This window comes from Mandrillus leucophaeus, unplaced genomic scaffold, assembly GCF_000951045.1.
Source record: "Mandrillus leucophaeus isolate KB7577 unplaced genomic scaffold, Mleu.le_1.0 Scaffold134, whole genome shotgun sequence".
NCBI lineage: Eukaryota > Metazoa > Chordata > Mammalia > Primates > Cercopithecidae > Mandrillus > Mandrillus leucophaeus.
Window position 1 is genome coordinate 425,838 of NW_012101299.1, and position 6,238 is coordinate 432,075.

The 6,238-nt window shown below is 40.8% G+C and overlaps 1 long non-coding RNA gene across 1 annotated transcript; it reads left to right on the forward strand.

Moving 5' to 3' along the window:
* Positions 1-3,818: 3,818 nt before the first annotated feature.
* On the forward strand, positions 3,819-5,683 carry LOC105534363. The gene is made up of 2 exons (XR_001005258.1): positions 3,819-3,929; positions 5,328-5,683. It is a non-coding gene; the product is annotated as an uncharacterized LOC105534363 (long non-coding RNA).
* Positions 5,684-6,238: the final 555 nt, after the last annotated feature.

The following is a 6,238-nucleotide window of genomic DNA, read 5'->3' on the forward strand; positions in this document are numbered from 1 at the left end:
TTGGACACAGGGTGGGGAACATCACACACTGGGGCCTGTCGTGGAGTTGGGGGAGGGGGAAGGGACAGCATTAGGAGACATACCTAATGTAAATGACGAGTTGATGGGTGCAGCACACCAACATGACACATGTATACACATGTAACAAACCTGCACATTGTGCACATTACCCTAGAACTTAAAGTATTAAAAAAAAAGAAAACTGGCCGCCATCAAAAACGATATCCTAAACCTTGCCAGGAACATTGTCATTCCACTTGAAGTGGTTACTTTAAAGCTTGCAAACTTTTTCCTAGTCCAAAACCAGGGACATACCCCATTTCATGCATCATATATTGACTTTGAGGGCTATATAATTGTTCTGGAATTAGAACTTGTGCTCCTCATTGTTGTAATAAATCTCTTCCTCATAAATTACAAAAAAACACAAATATTAGTTCTGAAGATACTGGATATTGTTTTATGCAAAGCTTTTAAATCACAATAAAATAGTTATGAAACAGCAATAACTTAGCAGTCTTTTCCCATTAGCTGTAAATTGCATCATATTACTCTAAAGTATTTCATGTAGTGTAAATCTACTCTTTGTTTACTTTCCGTAATGCATATGGTATGCCTAGTATCATGTATTCTTCCCGAAATAAACGGCCCTTTCTCTGACCTGCCCTAATGCTTACCATTTTCAGCCACTGCATCCTCCAAGTGACCCCTTCATTTGACCACTTTAGTCTTTAGAGCAGCGACAGGTCAGTAAGCTCCTGCAGCCCTTATTAGGTACAATATGATATTCCTTATAATTTTGTTTATAATGTATGCTGCATTAAATTGCACATTTTGGAGCCAGGGTAATGAATACTTTATATGTCTTTGTTCTCCAAAGAGCTTAAGAAAATGCTGATGAAAGTAAGAACTTCAGAAATATATGTTGATTAAATCATCCACAGGAATTTTGGAGAATTAGTGTATGTGTTTTCTTTCATTGCAAACACACACACACGCGCGCGCACACACACACACACACACACACACACAGAGACACATATACAAACACACACGGAAGGATTAAAATTTTAAGCCAAATTGAAATGTCGAAGTTAAAGTGCTTAAAAAGAGGTGGTATCGATTCTCATTATTCGTGGTAGCTGTGTTCTATGAAGTTGCTGGGAACAGAGCAAACACTGGACCGTGGTTTCTATGGAAAACACAGGGTTAGGTTTCTTAGAGCCTATGGTAATGAAAATTATAACCTTGTTTTATATTTATTTCTGTTTTAAAAATTAATATATATTGTTGATTCAAGTGATAATTGTTTCTCACTTATATGGAGAAAAGTCAGAAAAGGGATAATAAACAAAAACCTAATGGCCCTTATATCTTAGTAATATTGAGTATACACAGTAATTCTCTGTGTATGGAAGAAATTTTTCCTCTAAGCTAGTGCTAATAAAATGATTCATTTGGAATTAATACAATCCTAAATCTAATTTAGCCTATATTTAAGAAAATGTACATTCTATTATCAATACATTCCCTATACCTATTTTCCTTATTATTATAAAACTTGTATAACACAAACTATCATCAATCTTTATGTTTTTAGGCTTTTAATATCTAATATAGTATTGAATTCCTTGTGATGTAGAGAAAATCTATAGCAACCAGGTTTTAAAAGGGTTGAATATTGTTATAATTCTATAAAATGGGTAAAAAGCATTTTTATTAAATTAAAAAAACTTATTCTCTTTGAAATATGATTTATCACAAAATTAGCCCGTCTTCATTTTTTCCTAAAATAGGAGAAAAACGCAGTTAATTTTAGTTTTAAAGGCATCATAAGTTTAAGAATAACTTATGAAAAATAACAACCAATAAAGGAATCAGAAATGAAATGGAAGCTGCTTTAGTGTTGATCACGAGTAAGATAATGAGAATTAAATTTGGCAGGAGAGTTAGGGACAATAAACGACCGTTGAATTAGAAATGAGAAGATTTCCACTGTTGCCCTGGATCTGATGCTGATCTGGTCATGGTAGGTCACACGTATTACTGTTCATTCAGTAAATATTATCAAGTGCCTACTATATGCCAGGTGCTATAGGGAGAATTGAGGTACACCAGCAAAGAATAGAGAGGCCCCTCACTCTTGTTTGCTGATGTTATAGATATTCCGTCCAGATTTACATTTTTATGGTTCCATGAGTAAAGTTGACACCTGTTTCCTGGGTGACCGCATCCAATCTCATCCTTTTAAGCACTCTCCACATAGTAACTACGTCCAATTTTTTATCCCCAAGTCTGTAGCTCTCCCCCGAAATCTGGATTTACATATCCAGCTGCTTGGATGCTGAATCGGCATCTCAACCCTAGCCAGACTTCTGATCCTCCACCCCACCTGTTCTCCTGCAGTCTTCTTCACCTCATTTAGTGGTCACTGAAGTCAAACTCCCGGGAGCCATCCTAAAGGCCCCTCTCTGCCCCCACCAAGATTTCCTTTGGCTCTGTATTGAAAATGCCATCCCCCAGAACCCACTGGTTTCTCCACTGGCAATGGCCTTGCCTGGATTCCTGAAAGAACCTCCTAATTCGTCGTAATGCACCTGCCCTTAACCCTTACACTGAAATCTCAACACAGTAGCTAAGGTGATATTTTAAAAATTCAATTCAGATGGTGTCACTTCTTGTTCATTCATTTTAATAACTAAATATCTACATTTAGAAAAACATCCAATTACTTTACAATGGCCTCAATGTCACCAACAGCCCGACATAATCTACCCCGTTTCCTCTGCGAGGCTCCGGCCACTCCTCATCCGTTCCAGGGCAGCCCTGCAGCTCCCTGGCCGCATTGTACACGCGGCATGCAGCGCACTGCGAGTGCGGTGCCAATGGATCCACCATGTACCCCAACCCATCCCAGTCCCCGGAAGTGAGGCCTTACCACGTGGAGTAAAGTGGAGGATCACCCTTCCTTTAGGTGTCTTTACACTTCCCATCTTTTAAATATCCTTGTCTCAGGTACTTCTTCTACATGCATTGAGCATCCCATCAGATGGCATAATAACTTTTGCCTCAAACATCAAATATCGCTTTTAAAAACTCATGAGGTGCAGCTGGGTGCAGTGACTTACACCTGTAATCCCAGCACTATGGGAAGCCGAGGCGGGTGGATCACCTGAGGTCAGGAGTTCGAGACGAGCCTGGCCAACATGGTGAAATCGCGTCTGTACTAAAAACACAGAGAATTAGCCAGGCATGGTGTCAGGCGCCTGTAATCCCAGCTACTCGGGAGGCTGAGACAGGAGAATCGCTTGAACCCAGGAGGCAGAGGTTGCAGTGAGCCGAGATAGTGCCACTGCACTCCTGCCTGGGCAACAGAATGAGATTCCATTTCAATAATAATAGTAATAATAATAATAATAAATAAATAAATAAAATAAAATAAAATAAAATGCTTCCATCAGCCATTCTGTAAGGGTAGGTTTGTCACACAACAAATTTCTCTTGTTTTCTTTTGTCTAGCAAACGTCTTTATTTCCCTTTCATTCTTGAAGGATAATTTCTGTGGGTATAGAATTTGCAGGTGACAATTCTTTTCTTTCAGCACTTGAAAAAGCACTTCATTCATTTCTGGTCTCCGTGGTTTGAGATGAGAAATCCGCTACCATTTGAATTGGTGTTCTCCTGTAAGCAACGTTTCATTTCTCCTTGGCTGCTTTAAACGTTTTTCTGTTTTACCTTGTACTCCAAGTATACAAATGTGAGCTCTTTTTTTATTGACCCATGAGACTCTGCTGCCCTATAACCGTTTTTTCTATTTTTCAGATGGAATAAGTTCCACTGAGCTATCCTCGAGGTCATGGATTCCATCCTCTGTCACCTCCATTTCATCAAGATGACATATTGAGCCCATGAAAAGCCTTTTATTTGAGGTATTCCTATGATTTTCATTTTTAATTCTAGGCTACTTTTTGCTGAAATTTTCTATTTTTTTCATTTGTTTCAAGAGAATCCATAATTGCTTATTGAAGCATTTTTATGACAATTTTTCTAAAATTCCTTTCAGATAATTCTAACACCTGAGTCATCTTTACGTTGGAGTCTCAATTGACTGTTCATTCATTTGTGATTTTTCTGATTCTTGCTATGATAAGTGATTTTTTGATTTTTTAAAATCATATTCTGGACATTTTGATATTATAAGATTGTGAATCCTATTTACTCTTTTTTTTTTTTTTTTTTTTTGAGACCGTGTCTAGCTCTGTCTCCAGGCTGGAGTGCAGTGGCACTGTCTAGGCTCACTGCAACCTCCGCCTCCTGGGTTCGAGTGATTCTCCTGCCACAGCCTCCCAAGTAGCTGGGATTGCAAGCATGCGCCACTACGCCTGGCTCATTTTTGTATTTTTAGTAGAGACAGGGTTTCAACATGTTGGCCTGGATGGTCTTGATCTTCTGATCTCATGATCCGCCCACCTCAGCCTCCCCAAGTGCTGGGATTACAGGCATGAGCCACCGCACCCAGGCTACTCTTTTTTTTGTTTTTTAAATAGCCAGCTTCTGTGTTGAGATGTAGCACCGGGGCTGTGTATATGTTCAGTTTCCTCCGGGCCCAGGGCCAGGACGGGAGGGAAGGGAGAGCAGAACGTGGATCATTCTACCTTGAGTTGCCTCATTCTGTCTCAACGATGCCTCATGGAAGTGGGTTTACTCGGCATCCTGATGACACAACAGAGAAACTGGAGCCCATAGCCTGTTTCCCTGGGACAGGAGCTAGGGTGGAAAATCAGCTTCCAGCTTGTCCCTGCTGAAACCCTGGCAGGGGCAGGTTCCATTATAGTTTGGCTGGAATAGAGCAGGTATTACCAACAGCATCATCTATTGTTGGAGTACCTTTGCCCCAGAGCCTGAGATGGTGGAGTTCATGAAGAAAATTGGCTCACAGGTCTGAAGGCTGTACAAGCATGACGTTCTGTTTCTGGGGAGGCCTCAGGGGGCTTTTACTCATGGAGGAAGGTGAAGTGGGAGCAGGCTCTTCGCATGGCAAAAGCAAGAGCAAAAGAGTGGGAGGCAGGTGCCACACGCTTCTACATGACCAGATCTCTTGTGAACTCAGAGCTCACGCATCACCAAGGGGATGGCCCACGCCCTCCATGAGGGATCCGCTCCCATGATGCAAACACCCCCACCAGACCCTACCTCCAAGAGTAGGGATTACAATTCAACATAAGATTTGGTGGGGGCATATCCAAACTACATTAACCTTAAATTATGAAGATGGTAAACTAAATAATCTGCTTTCTTTCCTTTCCTGTTTTATGTCTGCTTTTCAGATTTCCAAGGCCAGCAATGTTCTCTTCCTCTCCCTTTTCTTTGTATAAAAATTCAAGAAAAACTCTCATGTCAATTGTTTACATGACACTATGGCTAAGACACTAAAAGCCCTCTCCCTGCAAAACTAGTGGCAAAGTTCTCTAGAGAACTACAAACTGTCGCATCCTTACTACGTGGGGCAGCAGCAAGCCCAGGTGAAGATGTGCATGTTCTTAGAGAAACTATTAATAACATACTGACATTTACACCTGTGTGAATAATTTCATCAAATCTCTTAACTCACACTTGCACAAACTTCACCTGGAGAAGAGAGAGGGAAAGTTGTATAGGAAAAAATAAATGGGTATTGAGGTCACTGTTTCTTTGTTTTTCTCAGGAGTGGGAGGAGATTAACCAGAGTGGAAATAAACAGAATTACTTGCTGTTTTAAAACTTAATGACAATCCCATTAGGTTATTAACAATGCCAAAGTTGCCGGGTATGGTGGCTCACGCCTGTAATCCCAGCACTTTGGGAGGCCAAGGGGGGATGGATCACCTGAGGTCAGGAGTTCGAGACCAGCCTCACCAACATGGAGAAAGTCCGTCTTTACTAAAAATACAAAAAAAAAATAGCCGGGTGTGGTGGCGCATACCTGTAACCCCAGCTACTCAGGAGGCTGAGGCAGGAGAATTGCTTGAACCCAGGCAGCAGAGGTTGCGGTGACCCAAGATTGTGCCACTGCACTCCAGCCTGGGCAGCAAGAGTGAAACTCAGTCTCAAAAAACAAAACAAACAAACAAACAAAACAACAGCAACAACACCGCCAACAACAACAAAACAATGCCAAAGTGGAAAAGTAAAAATTGTGTGGTGTTTGCATTCAGCTACCATGCTTTAATTCAACCAGTCACAATTTCTAGGGAGCATT